Source organism: Chaetodon trifascialis, chromosome 10 (assembly GCF_039877785.1).
Source record: "Chaetodon trifascialis isolate fChaTrf1 chromosome 10, fChaTrf1.hap1, whole genome shotgun sequence".
In the NCBI taxonomy this organism is placed as follows: domain Eukaryota; kingdom Metazoa; phylum Chordata; class Actinopteri; order Chaetodontiformes; family Chaetodontidae; genus Chaetodon; species Chaetodon trifascialis.
The window spans coordinates 24,521,637-24,540,473 of record NC_092065.1 but is presented as its reverse complement, the minus strand read 5'-3'; the positions used below and the strand labels follow the sequence as shown (position 1 = coordinate 24,540,473).

The 18,837-nt window shown below is 43.2% G+C and overlaps 2 protein-coding genes across 5 annotated transcripts in view; one reads left to right on the top strand and one right to left on the bottom strand.

The window, feature by feature from the left end:
* The window catches only part of ttc38 (tetratricopeptide repeat domain 38), a 236,245-nt gene that overhangs the window by 144,577 nt on the left and 72,831 nt on the right, over window positions 1-18,837 (bottom strand). The window contains exon 15 of one of the 2 annotated variants that reach the window (XR_011602520.1): window positions 2,407-2,416. The exons of the other annotated variant lie outside the window; for it this stretch is intronic. The gene's annotated coding sequence lies outside the window, so the exon portion shown is untranslated. Of the gene's footprint in view, window positions 1-2,406; window positions 2,417-18,837 lie in introns of those variants that run through there. 2 annotated transcript variants of the gene reach the window in all.
* tspan9a (tetraspanin 9a) overlaps window positions 1-18,837 on the top strand; it is a 109,687-nt gene that overhangs the window by 48,472 nt on the left and 42,378 nt on the right. The window lies entirely within an intron of this gene.

Sequence of the window (18,837 nt, the reverse complement as noted above, 5' to 3'; positions counted from 1 at the left end):
TTGAGCCCAGCTGTGAGCAGGCCAGCATTGAAAACACGCACACGTACACATGCACCACAGAAACCGAGATCTATCCCATTGTCCGCTCCATATATTAAAACAAACAGGGCTGCTAGTGGCCAGGTTCCAGCCCGAAGATGTGGACCTCTCTGCTGCTTCAGGGCAATATCTCCATATCATTCTCATATCATTACCATTACAAGAGTGATTGGCAAAGACATGCAAATGGCTCAGGGGCCCTTCACAGTGCCTGGCCTCGATGCAAATGTTTGTTTAAGGGAATGAACGGGTCAGAAAAGCTCAGCTGATGTCAGATTCGCTCATTTGGACATTTGCTTAACTTCATGTGAGCACCTCTTTTGAACTCAGTCAGCGCTGTATGTATTAGTGGCCTTGGGCCTTGTTTGAAATGGGGATGGAAATTTTAAACAACGCATTAACTTTATTTGTCATATACACAGCTATGTGAACAGTGAAGCAGTCACTGGTAAGAAAATCTCAAGCTCCCTCCAACAATGATCCCAGATGGAAATAATATTATACCATATATATATATATATATATATATATATATATATATATATATATATATATATATATATATATATATATATATATATATATATATGAATAATACAATCTAAATATTATACATAGGTAGACTGGTGTACAGTAGTGATGAAATGAATTAAACTGTGGTGTAGACAGGAGGAACTAGAGAGACTGCAGCCATCCCTGGCACCATCTTCTCTTCAAGTCACATCATCAGACCTCCAGCACATCACTGATGTAAGGATCACCTGTTCTCATGTGGTTCTATCGAGTAGAAAACCACATGTGCTATGCTGCCACAGGTTCTACCACTACAGTCCAGCCACTAAAACAAATCGATAGAACAGATGGAATCAACCTCCTGGAAGTGCACGAGAAATTCGGCTTCAGTTTTTCACATTGATATATTATTGATCAGTCAAATTTCTAATTGTGATTTAGTCATCAATCGAATAGAGACTGCTCATTATTATTCTTTGCGCCGTGAGTGTAATGTCATAGCTCAAGGCCACATTAGACTCAGCATTAACAGAGCGACTCCATCAGCTGAACAGAAACGGCCTCAGCGCACTGCTATAGGTCAACTTTTGTCAGAGGTCACATGGGCATTATTATCTGCTATCTACTTGAAGGGCCGGCTCAGGGGATTTGTGTGAAGTCGTTTACTTCCCCGGTTCTTTCCAGCTCAATTTGTGCTTAACCCTTTTCAGTGGCAAAACCCACCACTAATAACCGACTGCTGCACACCACTAATAGGGAGGTGGAAAAGAGGCTTTGGATTTCGAGGCTGGTGGCCTCTGATTCATGTGGAGCCTAGGTGGTTGGCCCCAGTGGAAATGTTTTCAATCATCCAGAGAGTGTTCAGAAGCTTTGTCATGTGTGTGAACATATATGTGTGTGTTTGTGGTGCGTGTCAGAGCATATGGACCTTAAGTGGCTATGGACTTTCCCCAGTGCAGCACATCCCCTGCTGTGCAATAATTGAATATTTTCTCTGGTAGTGTTCACTTAATGAACACCCACCATGCATATTCCCCTCTATTCCTGCAGGTTGATACTCTTGTTTTCTTCCCAGCACTAGATCATCTTAATGACAGATTAATCAGTGTCACATGGGAAGAGAGCAGGGTGATGAGGGGGTATGGATGCAGCATGTGTCTGGTGGGTCTGTCTATCAGCATGTGGCAGCTCGAGGCTCATCGGCGGCTGGATGGCTGGCGCTCTGGATTCTGGGACAGCAATGCGCCCGGTTGAAGGTTAGTGGAGCTGGGAATAAAAGGTTTACTCGTCATTGAGGGGTCGGAACGGGTTTCCTGAGCGCTCTGAAATATAGGCAGGGAGGGTGAGAGGCATGTTGTATCTTGACACCCCTGGGACAGCGCTGCTCTACCTCTGACACTCCAGGAATCACAAGGTTACTGCAGCTGGTCTGGAGGTTTTCCTGTGAAGCTCTGACATCTCATCTCAGGACTGATGGGGAAATGGTGCACTGCAGTAACCCGACACCAGGTATGGCTGGGGTCTCTCCTTTCTGATTGTGCTCACATGCACAAGCATACTACATACATAAACACTCAGCCATCCGTGGAAGTACACTTACCACCCACACACCATCCACTCCACGGGGCTTACAGTGGTAACGTGAAGCACAAGGTAAACATCGAGAGGCACTCGAGGCATCTCCATACATGCGCTCATCCTCAGGGCCCCCAGCAGTTGTTCATGACCATCTGGCTCCTCTTTCTTATGAGGGATTAGAGGAGTCTGAGCTGTAGGGGGAGTTTCGGCCAGATTAGAGCAGTATTGGGTGGTGCTGTTAGGATTGAGAGTACGGCTCCTTCGGTCAGCTCTATGCTAAAGCCAACAATCATCCAAGCAAATGGCCTTTGTGTTGTGACAATCTGCGGTTTTATAGGGAGGGGGCTCTGTTGCAGTCTCTCACAGATATGGTGGCTGTTTGACCAGCCCGATGGGGTGATTGGCGTTAAGTCCGATTGGTGTCAGCACATCAGTGTTGATGTTCTTGCTGGGAGCAAGGATTTCAACCTTCAGCGTGTCCTGAGTACTCACAGCCTGTTAATCTCTGTCGTTCTAGATTCAGTATCCATTGTCCACTGCTGAACTCATTTATCTTACCCGGTGACAATAAACACCTTTGAAAAGTAAAAAGATTTAAACACTGATGAAAACACACAAGGATGCCAAATCACAAGCAACATCGCACACAAGCTTATATCCTTTGTCAGAGATGCAGTAGCCGTACTGTTATCTGCCAAATCAAAAGCTAAAGCCTCATTTGATATTCATATTTAAAAGAAAAGTGTCAGCTCAGCAGTCTTGTCCTACAAGTACAAGAGGGGTGGTAGTATCAAAGCCGCTCCTTTGTTAGAGGAGAGGAAACTGAATGTGTTTAGCATTCATGTATTCCTGTGCTTACTTAGGGGATTGCTACAGGATTTATGAACTATTTCGTCCAAGGCAACAGAAGATTAGTTTCTCCATCGATTTAATCACTGAATTTGACATTTAAGGTTTCAAATGTACCCGCGCTCTGATGCTACAAAGGCTGCGGTTATTGACAGACTCAAGGAGGTTTGTAAGAAGTGTGCGTGAATGCCTGCTGCTGGTTGAGTGGAATTGCATAAAGCACCTCACACAAGCTGTCCGGTTCCCCCGGGATCTCGATCTAAGGTGCCGAAGCAATTTGACTGTTTTTCATTCAAAAGTCCAGTCATCTTTTACGGCTGTGTCGGAGCAAACTTTTCCTTTTTTTTTCCCTTCGTCTTTTTCGCATGAGGCACAGCTGAACTCCATCAGTCAGTGCCAGGTGAAACGAGGATTGGGGCACAGGAAAATGGATGAGGGTTGAGCATGCGCCGCGAGATGATGAAACAAGCTGTGTGTGCTGTGCTGTCACCTGCATTTAATTCCATCAGTGTGCTGTGAAGGGTGCCTCTTGAATTGGCTTTGAATGGAGCATCAACTCTCAGCCAGTCTGTCCGCCTGAATTTTACGCCTCCAACTATGATAGGACAGGCAGCGGATTTATTCAGCGGTCAATGCAACCAGTCACAGATGACACGTCTTCACAAACATCCATATTAAGCATTTATACTGTATAATATGCTCATATTTTATTTCATGTGGTGGAGCCAAAGAGCGTAGCCTGAGAATTGGTCTTTTAATGCTTCGGCAACATTTATACAGAGGAGATCACTATATTCATATGTATTTTATTCATCCGAAGCCTTGTAATTAACATTCCCCATAGATCGCTGGGCCTTGATTTCCACTGGCTAACTTGCTTGGTAAATATCTCCGTAGGCCTTTGTCCAGCAGATCGTCTGGGGACATCACTCCAATTTACACATTTCTCTCTCTGGCTGCTTCGATTTCCTCGGCGTGTTCTGCAGCGCTGCTGAGCTCATTAGCTCATGTTGCAGATCAACTGGGATACTGGGCTGCTGTGTTTCACTCTAGGGGGTCGAGGTAATAGAGCAGGAGAATTAAAGGTGCATTTTTCGCTTGGGCGCAGTAGGTAGACAATGCTTTTGCAAGGGAGTTAAGTCTCCCACCCCCTCATTCCTCTTCGAATGGAGTGGGCCTCAGACTTGATGAGTTGTTGTTTGATTTTGTGCAATGGTGGTTATGACACGCATGAGAAGCTGAAAACTGCAAGGTTTCCTTTCAGTGAGTTAATAACTTACCAAGGTGGAGATTGAATAATCCCTCCTCACAATACAAACAGTACAAGTGTGAAGTTATCACTTGCCATGCAAATCCTTTTGGAAAATTATGATTTAAAGTTAGATTTTTGCTAACAAGTTAGCATAAAGCAGCAGGGTTAGCCCAGTTGCTACTGTGTCAGCTGTTCGATAGTGAGATGTAGTGACAGGTGAACACCCTGAGAACAGATGAAATCACAGAAGCTAAAGCAATTACGCTACATAGGAAGTGTCGGTGCATGCCATTCATTCATTCATTCATTCATTCATTCACTCACATTATACATTCATTCACATTATGCAGCCATGCCCCTCTCTTAGATGCAGAAAGTGCACTACTGTCACATCTGAAAGGCTTATTGTGCCATCAGAAATGACTACACTGCACATCAACCCTAAGATTTATCTTTTTTTGGCTCCGGCATACAAAATACACAGATCTTGTGTTTCTAAATATAGACCAGTTCAGAGTATAGAGAATGGGGGAAAGATAGAAAAAGATGAGTGTCATTAGTTCTGCATACATAAGCAGGATCTTTTGTAATGACTATGTGCCACATTGTGCACCTCAGGCAGTAGAGCATGTCTGATGTGTGGTCAATAACGTGTTTATATTGCTGAACTGAAAGCAGAAATATCCTCATAGATCACATGTTTGGGTTATTGATTGAAAAAAGATCCTTCAGTATTTTTTGTCAATTTAAAAACAGCCCAAGCAAAGACATCAACAAACAGGGTTTTTTCTTTCTGTGCAGCCTCACAGGTGAGCATGAGTTCACATTTCCTTCCACAGAGTCTGGCTAAATCCTTGTTAGACAATGAGTGAAATTGTTATAGCTTTTCAGCTGCCTTTGAACATTTCCCTTAATATGTAGTGACACTTTGGAACACCTATGGATGTGTAGGGATTCAGTAGCTGCAAGTCAATGAAACAGACGCAGGGAGCTGTGATCTGCTCAGCTCAAGCTTTTGAAGTGCTGTTGCAGGCTCTGTCTATGACAAATGCCTCTGGGTGTACAGTACATTACTTTAATACTGCTTTGTTAGCCTTTCCCAGCGCTGCAGAATTTTTCCCTTTATTGCAGTTTGTGGTACGCAAAATGTTTTATTCAATATTGGTGCAGCAAAACATGTTACGTTACAGGTGAAAAATGCATCAGCGCTACCGTATGTGTGTGCCTCTCCTCACATTCTGTTTTCACCTCAGGAAGACCAATCAATGCTAATCTGCACCTAAGCTGTGAATTAATGTGGAATGTTAGCTCACTAGTTCAACTACTCAGCATTTTTTCCGACACCTAAAGGCAAATTACAGTGAAATCAATGTTTCCAGTTCAGCCTCCACCTCCAGCTCAGCTGAGGAGGCTTAGAGAATATCATTTTCTTCATCTTCAGAGAGCAGATGAATTTCCTAAATTAGATTGCCTTGCTCATGTTTAATTAACAGTATGTGAGATGTATATATGATCTAACTGCATATCCCTAAGCTGTGCACACACTGTGTTTTAAATAGTTGTTTTAGCAACGCACAGGTTTTGATTTCCTGGTGAAACAGTCGTGTGGAAAGGCTGTTTCCATGTCTTATTAGGCTTATTAAGCCCATCAGAAGACAGGCTTCAGCGTCCTGCGTCCAGCTCCCTAAGTTCTCCAGAGGTTATCAGCTGCAGGCTGAGGATGCATCGATGACTGAGTCTAAGACCTATTTCCCCAGGGCAGTTACCTCAATTGATTGAATTGGGCCTGATTCTTTTCTCACCATGAACCCACTCAAACAACCCACATAGCATCCTCCAGAGCTTGTTTCCACATCTGTCTCTTTCCCCTTTCCAAACAACATTTGGAGGACGCGCCGGGCAGGCGCACCACAATACGTTCAAAAATATGAGCAGCAGATTGACTTTGAATCCATGTATTTTACATGTGTCATCGTGAATTTGGGTCAGGGACTCAGGCATTCACTGCTTGAATGATAATGAGCCCAGGACACCTCTCCAGCAGGGCGCCGACGTGCAATGAGGCACACACTCGTCCACGTTGTTAGCCTTGACAAATGAGACATAGATTTATGCTGTAAACATTAGAGCTTATATTGATTTATTCCGCTGAACCGCCGCAGATTACTGCTGTGTTATAACTCAGCCAGAAAATGCAACATATTGTAGCTTTCTAGATGGATACGCATGAGCACATACGCCGACTTCACGATCATCTGAGTGCCTGATATGTTTTATTGTTATTTTTTAATGGGGCAATTCTCACATAGTATATGCAATCCACTGTACCGTTCAGACCGTCAGCCGATGTATTAGACTGTTTGTTGTGATTTCAAATGTATGCCTACCTTGTTGTTTCCAGGGCAAAACCCAGATTTTCATCAGAGCAGGTTGTTGCAGTGCTCTCGTTATGTCTGATCCAATTTCAGCTCTCAACTCTTATTTGATGTGCATGAGGTGCACTCACAACCGACTCCGATATTCTCCCTGAAGAGGAAGAAGCAGTAACTAGTCAAGATCCTTCACTGCTACAGTAGCACGATACAGTAAGTGAGTGGCTGACAGACGCTCTGTGTAAACCTAATAGGGATTATTGCTATTCTTCGTGCACGCAGTCATTCTATTCCTTATCACAGCCACGTTTTAGACTGTCCCCTTGCCTTTGCTCAGGTCTTATCACACGACGAAAGCAGATGGTTCTGCTTGTTTATTTTACACAAATTCGCAATTACCAGTCTTACTGCCAGACATGAAAGAGCATTTGCTTTTGTGTATCTGTTCTGTTTCTGAAGATATCAGGATGTTATGTGTCCTGAAAATCGGAAATCTGAAGCAGTCTGCTTGCCTGCAGCATGCAAAGTCTTATATAAAAAGGAAGCATGTAAAACCAGCCTCGTTCCGTCACTTTGGTATCCTATCTGGGGCACAGAAGGATGTCTCAGATCTTACTTTTTAGAGAGGTTTTGACAGTCAAATGAATGGGAGAAAAGCAAGAGCCAAACGCTGAAGTTGTCAGTAATTGCAGGTATTCACCTGAAATGATGAATGATCAGGTTAAGGGTGTTCACATCTGTGTCGTACAGAATATGACTCATTTAGATAATGCAGCAAACAAAAAAAGCTATTATTTGCCTTCAGCTCACATCCATTAACCTTTACTTCTTCCAATTCAGTTGCCTCAAACAAATTAAGGTATTATCTGCTGTAATTATGCAATATTTTTAGCTTTAATTTGATGCATTTTTTCTTTGACATGCTATAACTAAACCAAAGATTCTTCTATATACATATACTTCTATACGTATGTACGTAAGAACCTGTATGTATGCACAATTCTGTCCATTTGCTGTTGTGGGGAGTTTTTAATTAAAGACCGCCCTCTCTCACACATGTCGTTTGCAGTCAGTACTGATTTTTTTCTGCAGAGATGTCTCCATTTCTTTTATTAAGCCACCCAGGCTTCAGTAATGGGTGACTTGGGATGGAGGCAGAATACAAAAGAGTGAGTCAGAGTGGAGCCCGTTGTGGGCAGACCAAGGATCGCGAAAGGAGTCTAATTTGAGAAGTCGATTACGGGGTCATCACCACCCTCAGTGAATGATCTCATTCACCCATAGTGAGCCAGAGTAATTATTAACATACACCGTCTGCTTGTGTACGCACTCATCAGTGCGGTGTGGTGAGACAAATCCTCATCCCTGTATTTTGTCCGGTGTCTGGGGTCAGCCCATTAATGCCCTTTCCATTTCACACACATTTCTATTATTTCAGCTTTGGCTTGTTATCATGGTAGATGTCCATCATGGCAGTGTTTTGAGTTCGTAGTGGTTGTATGGGCTTTTTCTTGAGCACCATTCACAAGTAAACTGGAACAGATGGGGCTGGCCAGATTTTTCTCCCCAGTCCCCTTCTGAGAGGACAGAATGGAAAACCTAAAATGCTGTCCGTTTCCTGGGTGGGAAGAAGCGAAGCATGAAGGCAGGCAGGCGGGGAGGGGAGGGACCTCTTCCCAAGAGCAGGAGAGGTGAACACATTGATATTTGATGACAGCTCCCAGAGAGGTGAGTCACCCCCCACCCCCTCCCTGACATCCACATCATGTCACATTTGTTTCCCTCTTGGGGACGGACGTGAAAATGATTTGGTCTATTTCATTTTAGCAAAACAACAAACTTGAGCATAGCGTGGAATTATAGCCGTGTTTACCTGACTCCTTTTTCAGCTCGGTCATGTCATCATGTCGGATGAATTGTCACTTATTAGCCCGTAATTTACCGCTCACCATTAATTATGTGTGTTCATCAGGTGAATTCATGGCCTGATGGAAGAGAAATTAAACCTTTTATGAAAAAAGATCATCATATGCAAGATGTTCTCGGTTTACGGCCACAGCTACATCTGCCCTTCATACTGCATGAAGCCTAAAACCTTGACCAAAATCAAGTGTCTATAAGTGATCACAATGTTCTTTGAGCTGTGGAGGAAGGCTGGAAGGTTTTAGCTGTGTTACAACAAGGTCTCTGAGCTCTACGTCAGACAGCGTGGACGGAGGATGCTGCTGCTTCGAACAGGGTGCTCAGCCTGTGTGTAGTTACTCTAACAGCCTGTGTATTGGTTCTGGAGTAAGTGGCATCTGTGAAATACCCAGTGGCTATATTCTACATTTCTTATTCAGTTTTCTCAAAAGGGATATCAGTAAGCATTTGATGAACTGATGAAAAGTGAGCACAGGTGTGCCTAGAGAGAGGCAGTCAGACAGTAGAATTAAACTCACTTAATAAGCAAGTTGCTTTTTCCTTTCAACAGCTCTGAAGTCCCCGAACTGTTTAGCTGCATTAAGAACATACAGCAGAGTTTAGACTCATTTTCTACATTATTCATCTGCGATACATATGCTTTAAAACTGTAATGCTGTGAGTCATTAGCCATGGAATGACCGGGCTTCATGACAGCAGTGTTTATGCTTACAGCAGCATTGATTCATTCATTATGTATCAGACTCTGTCTGTGTACATATGTACATAGATTATTCATGTTGAGCCAGTTGGGCAGGCCCTCTAAATGTTTTTCACTATACACATGTATATGCAGCGTCCATATACATGCTGTAGCTGTGTATAATGTATGGCTGTGCAGGATGGCGCAAACCTGCATTGTGTGTGAAGTGCAGAGTGAAAGCAGCAGTGTTTTCAGAGCTGGAGCTCAGGACAGGAGTCTCCCGCGTGGCAGCCCTCGTCTCACATGTGAAGGCTGAAATGTCTGTTTGCTGGCCTCTGTCAATATTATTGAGAGACCAGTAATTGGCACATAAAAGCACGTTCCTGTATGCTTTGGTTGGAAAGCATTCTCCCATCTTCAAAAGCCCTCCTCCCCACTCCCACACTACAATTCATTTTTCATTGAAGTGCTTACCTTGCAAAAGAGATGTGAGGGGAAAAAATAGTGTCCTGCAGCATGTTCTCACTCTGTCTTTAATTCTTTCATAGTCTATTAGAGAGATGAAGGGGTTCCTCTGTAGTCTTGCCATTTTTTATCCAAAATTGGCTGGCATTGTCCGCGAGTCTTTTCTACAGATTACACCTGTCATAGGTGAAAACTAAAGTAAATAATGATGACATTTCAGACAAATATGCCAACTCGACCGTTTCTCACAGCTCATCGCTTTAATTTTTAACACTGAAATAAGCAAAGTTTTAATGTGGATGAGTCACAAGAGGGTTCTGGCTGTGATTATACTGAGAAATCGTCCTCAAAAGCAATCGTATTTCACGCTGGCCTACATCAGAATGGCTTTATTAGCCTGGTTTAGCTGCAGATCCAATATCGCCTTAGAAGGCGCTCTGGCTGAGGATTCTGGCTGTTTTTCATATTAACTGTGGTGGGCGGTCAGCTTTATCGCCCATGAAGTTCCTTTGTGATCAGCAGTTTCCATTTTCATTGGTAAGACAAGAATAACTTCATTCAAAGACATTTATTTGCAGAGGATATGCTCTGCTAGGAATGAAAAACAAAACATCGATGTGCTTTGACACAGTTTCACTCTGCGTCAGTGCTGGTTACAGGGAGGCGGAGAGTGCAGCTTCAGGGATCCAGATCTTCATTATATCGGAGTCCATCTCAGATGCAGGCTGGTGTGTCCGTAGAGATTCACAGCAAAGATGGTGAGCGCGGAGACATTGCAGGAGAGCAGAAGTGAAGAGCTGCCTGCAGTTTGCTGTCAACATTTTCGTGTGTGTCTGCATAATGCATCCACTTGACTTCCAGGATACCAAGACTATAGTCAAGGTCAGGACAGTGAAGCGCATGTATATTCATACCCGTGGCTTTGAATTCATGTGCATTTAAATGCTGCATTTGCAACATGAAAATAAGTTCCTGGTTAATGGTGTTGCTTTCATACTGTCAGATCTCACTTACTAGCCTAACTGGCTGTGCTCTGACCGTTTATTGGAGTCATTCTGATCATACATCACATCTTGGTACGCTTTTCTCCCATTGTTCTCTTTAGTGCATGATTGTTGGAGCGACATGCCAAACAAAAGCGTCTTTGAGCAGTCACAGCTCAAAGACAGAGAGAAATGGACCTTGGTTTGCTCCAGTAAGAAGCAGCACAGATAAACTGTGTGTTCTGAGTCCTAAAAAAGGGGTTCAGGCAGTTTACCATGTTTTAATCTGCTGTGTATACCTCTGACTATGATTTTACATGTTAAACAACGTGGCATCTTGCTACCATGTTTTAAGGAAATTCATCCTTTATTAAGTTGCTCTTCTCTGTCTTAGTAACTAATTTATTTCCTGTCATCTTTCAGTTATCTTAAAATGGCATCTGGCTTTGCTTTTAGGAACGGCTTCAAGCAATATGCAGTTAAAGCTGAATTTGCTTGAAGGGCCTTCAAGCAAATTCATGTCACGTTGTTAAAAAAAAGTCACATCACGCAAACAACTAACAGACAAGGCAACCTGAGGTAAATTAAGATGAAGCGAGGTAAAGTGAGATTACAGAATTTTGAGATCAAATGCAAATCTGGGCAAGGCATTTCATTTGCCTATTAGAGATCGATGGTGAACTTTGTCAGCTCTATCAATCAGGGTGCCCTCATCTTATTCTGTCCCCTTGTCAGGTTGATTACCCAGGAGGTCTCTCTGTGTCCGCCAGAGCAGCTGAAACACAATAGAGAACCCGGGTTGTGGCATCAATCTCACTCCCCCTGAGCCAGCTTTTTCCGTGTCATAAACACTAACTCATTATACTGCAGATACCCAATCACACGCGGGTCGTGCAGCGCACACAGGGGGTAACTCAAGCAGCTCAAAAGGAACAAATGGCCCCCATCAGCAACTGCACTAATAATACCCTCTCCTCATGTGCTCTGATATTATCTCATTGAAAGGGAAAGAAACCAGAGCCTAAATGGATGCAAGCTTTCAGGCTATGTATTTTTTTATAGTGCAACCCTGATTCCAAAAAAAGTTGGGGTGCTGTGTCAAACATAACTAAAACAGAATGAGATTATTTGCTAATCCTTTTTGACATATGCTCTATTGAAAACAACACAGGGGCAATTTTTTTTTTTTTTTTTTTTAATGATTGGCTGTAAAAGGGGCATCCTGGAAAGGCTCAGCCGCTCACAAGCGAGGATGGAGGGAGGTTCACCACTTTGTGAACACATGATTGGATAAAGGATATTAATACATTCCTACATGGGCTCAGGAACACTTAAAGCTGTTATTACATTCTGTTGTGTTCTTTATATATACGTATATATATAATCTACATGAGGCACAAATATTGCCACACAAGCAGCTATATAATCAGCAGACCTCAGTTTGAAATGGCCTCTGGACACAGCGATAAGTCCTGATGGCGGGGATCAGCTTTAGCTCTATCTTCTGCCTCATTTGTTCCTGTCTAAACGAGATAGGCCTGCTATCTGCTGGCAGCCATCCTGTGGTGACACAGCGACAACACGACAGGGCTCTTTCACTGCATCACCTGTGTGGTACGCGAGTACAGCAGACTTGTCACTCCACCATTATCCAGCCCAAAGTCCCTGGTTTGAGGGCAATTAGAGGACAGAGCACGCGGGAGATGGGCATGCTAGAACCATGTCAAGACAGCAGGGAGCCACGGAGCAAATTAACTGAGCTGACACCTCTGACGTCGTTACCTGAGTTGGACAGGTGGACAGACAGATAGTCTTTCTTTTGAAAATGTCCCTGTCACGCCGGCAATCGCAGGGGACGTGTGTTAAAGTGGAGCAGAATGTTTATCGCTGCTGCCTTTCAGCAAGGAGAGTGCTCTCTAAACGCTTGTCGTATCTGGATCCATCCGAGGGCGTCCTACCTGAGAGACGCCCCGCACGGCACTTGTTTAAATGTGTGTGTAATCTAGAGACATTCCTCAGTAAACAAGCCCGCTCTGTGGAGGGTTATTTGCATGCTAAAGCAGAAGAAAGGGAGGAGCAAGGAGGGAGGAGCGAGACACCTGTTGCAACAGCGGCTGGTGGATGTCTGTGATGTGCTTTGAGCAGTCTGGCTCAATCTCTCAACGCTTCCCCCGAGAGTTGAGTGTTTTCATCGACTTTCAAAGGACTTCTTACTGTTTCCTTTCTTTCATATTGGCATAGTGTAGTAAGTGCAACAAAGCACAGATAAAATTGGGTCTCAGCAACTAACAACTCCAAGTATAATTAAGACGAACTGTGCACCTTCAGCGTGTTAGCACTTTCCAAAGATTTCACACCATCTTAATGTAATTTTACTCTGCCAGTCCCATCCAATCATTTTCCAGCCATTAGGCATAGTTTTGCATTTTTGCCCAAACCTTTTTCATTCTGATCATCGAGCAAAAAGGAACTCTAGAGGCAAAAACTCTATGAAATGTCATGTTATAATGAGAACATTTGTACTAATCACCACCGTTACTCTATGGTTTCTAGTAAATGTTAACCTTTTCTGAAGATTTTAAAGCTTGTGAGAGCCGCTTTGTTGCCATGTCTCAACGTAGACCATTTCTTAATCTGTCATAGTCTGCTGGAGTGCAGGATGGTGGCTGAGTATTAATAGCATGAAGAGCAAGCTGATATATTCTGTGCCGCCCTGTGTGCAGCAGCATAGGTTATCAGCTCCCGTGGCCACGTGCTGGAGCAGGACAAGACTCAGCAGTGGTTTCAAATCTTCTGATATTATCCACGTCTCTGCACACTTTCCCCACCGCAGCCTGCTCTGGAAATGAAGAGCCAGAGAGGTCAGGGCAGTCACATAAACAGTTTTATGTGGAGAATTTCGTTTCGTGTAGAGCAAAGAGAATGTTTTGCTGAGAGATTTGCTCTCTCGATTAACCGCCGCCTGTGGCTGCAGATGGGATCTTTTTACGCTCTTGGCCATCGGGGAACCTCTGCTTTGTTCTTGGACTTTTAACTTTACGTTGCTCAGTAGACATGCTGCTCCATGACCAAGGACTAAGCAAAACAAAATATTTGTTAGTGCTGTGGCTTGCGCTGCCTTTGCCGCAGTCTCTGGATCAACACTTCCTCATCACCACAGTTCCTCCTCAGCGTATCTTTGTTTGCAGTGCGATTGCTTTGTTGTATGTCTTTTAACGATGTTCTGTGGGTTAGAGCTCAGACTGCACCTTGTTTTTAGATCTGGCTCTACTTGACTCGAGATAGGTGGGAAAATTTCAGGACCAATATACATTCCACCGAGGAGACAAACACCAACTCACATGCTTACGTACTATATATACGCACAAACACACACTGAAGTGTTGTATAGCCTACAAACTGAGTGAAGGCAAGAACAGACCCTTTTTTCCAATGTTGAAGCTCATCTTATACTGTATAAATGTCATATTCAAATAGCCATGACGTGTTTAAGAGTGATTTTTGAACTAAGACCGTCTATCTAAATGCAAATTTTATCCATGCATTTTGTGTCAACTGTGTATTTTTTTTAACTTCCTCATCATTCATCTCAAATATCAGTAAATTAGAGTTGCATAATTGATCAAGCAGAAAAATCAGAGTAGAGATTATTGCATTAAACCATGAGAGGCTACATATTCTAATCATTCTCAATCATCTAATCAATATTCTAATGAACATTTCTGGAAATCCTGTTTACTTTTTTGGGTGGTCCAGTCTGAAATATCTCTGTCGAATGGATTGCCATGACATTAGGTACACACATTCTTGTCCCCCTCAGGATCAATTATAATTCATTTATTGCCACCACCAAGTCATTTATGACATTTATTCCCTTCAGCTTCATCTGTACTGAAGCATGCTAACACACTAAAGGAAGATGGTGAATGGTGGACATCATACCTGCTAATCGTCAATTTATCAGCATTGTCATTATGAATGTGATAGCATGCTAAAGCTCACTGCACCACTGTCCATGCGTGCGGGCCCTCAGAGCTGCGACCGTGGCTGCCATGATTTGCACATTAATCAGTATTGTTAATGAGAATAAAATTAAAATTAAGGAAGAACTTAATATACATACCATGAGAACCATACCAAAAGAAGACCGCAGTTACATAATGCAATCCATAATGAAAATAATCATCTGCATGCATGCAGAACCACAACCAGTTAAAATCTAAACAAAGCGTTTCAAGATTTTAAAGCACGCTTCATCAAAACTCCTTGTGCCTTGCGAAATCCTTCTGCTTTTGATCGAAGATCGAGCCAGAAATGTCAGATGTTGTTTACCCAGGCCACACGAAGCCTGGCTTTACTCTGTGTCTGAATGGAATATGAGATGTAGCAAAGAATCCCGCGCTGGATGATGAGCTGTCCCTGTACGGAGAGAGCGGAGGGAGGAGCAGGATGGAGAAAAGACTGGTGTTTACAATATAAATGTGGAGGGAACGCAAAAGAGCTCCGTGAGCAGCCAGTGGGAAGTGATGTTTACAGTGGCCTTCTTCTCAGTCACATGTATCACCAGTCATCCCTCTGCGTTGTGTACCTCTGTTTCTCTCTGACAGGAGCCACATTATTGGTTAAACACTGCTGGCCTCGAAGTGATGGAGCACAGAGAACCTGGACTCGATTAGCCTCTGCTTGAACATCGACAAACATCAGCATCATATCGGTTACAATTATTATTATCATTACCTCTGCGTGACTTTTTCCACCCCCATTCGTTAGCCAGATTTGAGCTGAGCCATTGCATACAGTGGAAAAAACACCATCCACACTTTCACCATAGGCCAGAGCATGTGTTCCTCTTGCATGTTGATTTACACCTCTCATTATAACAGACGCACCCTGATGGATGTGTTATTCCCATGTGACAGAAATATTAAAGACTCGTCCTAAATCATTAAATACTCTTTAAACATCTATTCGTACCTCACGTATCTTTTTTCTTTTTCTCATTTAGTGCCATTTTTTTGATATTCAGTAAATATTTAGCTGTTCAAAGTTGACAAATGCAGTGGCAAATGAGTTTAATAGTCAAGTGAGTAAAAATCTGATAATTAATTATGTGTTTTTTGATTAATTAACCTAAATTAATAGAAATCAGTAGTTGCTGTAAGAAGCATTTAGAAGTATTTCACTTCAGGTGGATTTTGGGAGGTGAGTCAATGAATAGACATTTTCAGCTTTAAAGTTCATGCAGGGCTTGATCCAATTAGAAATGCATGTGGATTTATTTGTATTTGATATGATAACCAGCCCCTAAAGTCTGCCTGTGTCTAGGATTTCATGTGCCCCTGACATTTCCTAACAGAGACACAGAGTCTGGCTCATGTCAGCGACCCAAACTTCTTTCTTTCATCTTGTGGTTTGAGCTAACATGCCATACCCGCTTCACAGCATTTGCTGTTATCACCCAGCACAGCCCTCCATGTCATTCAGTGACTCAGACGCACACACAAAAAAGAGTGGAGGCATACATTCAAAAGACGGTGTCTGCAACCAAGCATCCCGTTAGCCTTCCAGAGAAATTAGCATTGTTGATATTTCACAGCCCTTGAAATTTGGATTTTGACACAAATTAAATTCAAACTGCATCAAAAATAGTTGACTGCATTCACATCGAAATGGGTTTTGATAAAGATGATATGTATGTGAGATTCAGTTGAGAACTATTTAGAGCCTTCCAAAGTGTTTGGCATTCCTTCTTCGGGGGTGTTTGCAGGCTGTCTAGAATAGAAAATCTGCTCTGACAGAGGGATAATTGAATTGACCACCTTCACCGCCCACTGCTACCCGCCTTTGCTTCACACCTCCTCTGTGTCGGTGTAGTGGATAGTGATTTCTCTGAGCTTCAGATAGAAAATAGTAAGATGGGAGTGTATTGATCATTCTTCTCCAGAGTGGAGCTTCACAGATCTCCGAGTTTCCTCGGCAGCCAACATTTTTGCACTATAAGGGATGTTCTCTACATCCAGCCTCTGGTTATCTCTCAGTGAGAGCAGGGGCTGCTAAGAGGCTTTACCTTATCATTGTCAGGAATATAAATCACCTTTTATATACCCTTGTGAATAAACAAAACAGGGAGGTATCCGCTACCAGGCTTATGCTTAGTTTGTTCTTGCAGTCTCATCACTCTGGCCGGAACGTGTATAATGAAATATTATGATGCACACAAAGTTTAAAAACAAAAACAGAGCACTCCAGGCAGGCATCACTTTCCTATAGTGGTAGTTATCCTGCAGTGGAGTATAACTAAGCAGGGGCAGAGGCATCATTAATTATTGATGCGCATGCGGGCAGATAGCGGAGAAGTGAGGACACGGGCGGTGCAGGTGAGATCTGCGAGAAGAGTCCTGGTAAATGGATATTTCTCACACCTTTGGTTTCATTTACCGTTTTCATGGCCTGACCTCTTTTCACAGGAACAGTAAAGGTTATTAATAATGATGTATTCATTTCAAGATGAGACCGGCAGAACAAGGAAATGTTTATATTTCAGACATTTTCGATTACACAGCAATCACCGAGCCGGGTTAAGCGCCTGCAGGGCCTCGCTGTATCACGTCATTTGAATGAAAGAGTCTGACATCTGGAGCCTACACTCCAGCCTACAGTTTGTGTACCAGCCATAGCCCTGACACTTACAGTATGACTTCACGCATCTGAGAAGATGGAAGTGTGTGTGCAGTCATGTTTACTGAGGCAAACTCGTCTTTTTCTTCCCCTTTTGACAGGGAGCACGATCAGAGTTGGTATGCTGATAGAGCCATTTTGTTTATTTAGTTTAATTTCAGTAATGAAGTATGTTGTCATTTCTGTGCACAGATGAAAGGGGACCAACTTTCAGCACGGTAAAATGTGGGAACAAAATTCTTCCCTTTCAGTCCCTTTTCAGCGCTTTCTTGAATTAGCAACATACAATGGGTTTTAGCCTTAATATTTCAGAAGTTAGCAGCTTGGCAAGGCGCCATCTCCCTCAGGGCAGGATGTGGAAACCAAACGCAGTGATGTGTCAAAGCGCCCGCCAACAGAAGGATCTATTTATCTGCATGTGTGTGCATGCATGCATGCATACATCTGTATGTATTTTTGGTGTGTTCAGTGTGACTATCCTTGATGGGCAATCATGCAGAACAGCTACAGTGTTTCCAGCTGTGAAATGCCAACTTCAGCCTCCCTGTTGTGTGTTCCCATCTAATTACAACCCAATTATCTACACTATACAGCTGTGATCAGGATGCCATAGAGAGAAAGAGGATCTTGACATGTTGACACAGATTCTCTTATGTGTGTGAGTGTACATGTGCTTATAAATGCCTACTTGACAGTAATGGCTCAGTATGAAAACTGAGCCGAGCAGGGTTGCTGGCTCCGATGTACAGATTAGCAGCGCTAGACTTGGGGGGTGTTTGTGTCTTTTCATTTTAATCAGGTCTAACAAATGCACAACAGGGGTGCCGGCCACCTGTTGATTCGTCAGCTGTATATTTCCATTTTCATCCTCTGTGGCTACTCCAACCATCTAATTCACATTGTTGTGTCCCAGAGGATCTGATTTGATACTTATTACAGGGAATCTCATTACAGCAAAAGCCAAAGCACCACAGTAATGATGAGGAAAGCTCCCAAGCCCTGCATCTCCATATCTAGCCAATTATTTGCGTGTTGAGACAATTTCTTACCTTCTTTCATCCTCTCTGTCTTTCTTTCATGACCGCTACATCATCTTTAGCCTCATTCCAGTCTGCAGACTCACAGATCGACTGTGAATCTTCTCCCTGGCATCGAAACCACAGCACCTCTCAGCCCGCCATGGTAAAGAGATATTAGAAGCACGAAAACATTGCGAGGCTGTGCACCAGAAAACAGCCCAAAGATACCAATTTAGATGTAATTTTGTCTTGTTTTGAAGTCCAGCTTGTCTAATAGCAGCAGAGAGAGGAGCAGGAGTAGATGTAGCAGAAAGCAGTTATTGCCTTCAGTGCCTTATCATTCACCAGCGCCTAACAGCTGAATGTGGTGGGTGCGGACATTGTAGGGACTGTTAGGTAACAGCAGGTGATTCTTCATCAGGCCACACTGTCTGCTCAGCGTTTGGCACACAGGCAGGCAGGAGCTGCAGTTATCTGGTGGAAT